Consider the following 701-nt stretch of genomic DNA (forward strand, 5'->3'; position numbering starts at 1 on the left):
TCTGAGAGGAAAGGGCCTGTTGTCTCTTTTTTTAGAGCTGCAGTACAAGACATATTTTAATGATGGGAGAGCAGCATAAGGATGCGTGCAGTGCGCTTGCTTTAAATGGCCTGCTGGTAGCTGCACCACTTGCTTATGGCCATACCACCCTGTGCAGGCCCGAACTTGTCTGATCTCGGAAGCCAAACAGGGCTGGGCCTGGTTAGTACTTGGATGGGAGACTTCCTGGGAATACCAGGTGCTGTAAGATTTTTCTTTTCCTTGTTTGTTTTAACTCATACACTCCCCCCAGGCTCAACTGGGATATATTTATTTATCCTTGGAAATTGGTTGTTTGATTGATTGATTTTCTTTCATTTAGCTTTCTCTGTGGCAAAGGACAGCTTGCTCATTTATCTTGCCTCCTACAGAAAGCAGTAGAGGGTTTTTTTTTTTGCTCTTTCTTGACTGCAACATACAGAGTTGGAAAGTACAAACAAAGTGCAGTGCTTCCAAAATTTGGTGGACACATCCGAAAGAAAGCGTCCTGAGGTCATTTTTTAAGTAGAGAAGAGTTTTCTTTGGCCACTGGATTATTATTATGTGTTAAGCATATAATTGTGCAGCTGAGAATGCCCTTTTTAGCAAACAACATGGAAGCTATGACACAGGTATGCAGAAAAAGGTATTGTGGACGACTCCTGTGAAATTGAATAAATAGA

The 701-nt window shown here is 41.9% G+C and overlaps 1 pseudogene; it reads left to right on the plus strand.

Annotated features, from left to right (window-relative positions):
- The first annotated feature begins 131 nt into the window (after positions 1-131).
- LOC127641662 (uncharacterized) lies at positions 132-250 on the plus strand (annotated as a pseudogene).
- Positions 251-701: the final 451 nt, after the last annotated feature.

Source organism: Xyrauchen texanus, unplaced genomic scaffold (genome assembly GCF_025860055.1).
Source record: "Xyrauchen texanus isolate HMW12.3.18 unplaced genomic scaffold, RBS_HiC_50CHRs HiC_scaffold_1273, whole genome shotgun sequence".
NCBI classification, from domain to species: Eukaryota; Metazoa; Chordata; class Actinopteri; order Cypriniformes; family Catostomidae; genus Xyrauchen; species Xyrauchen texanus.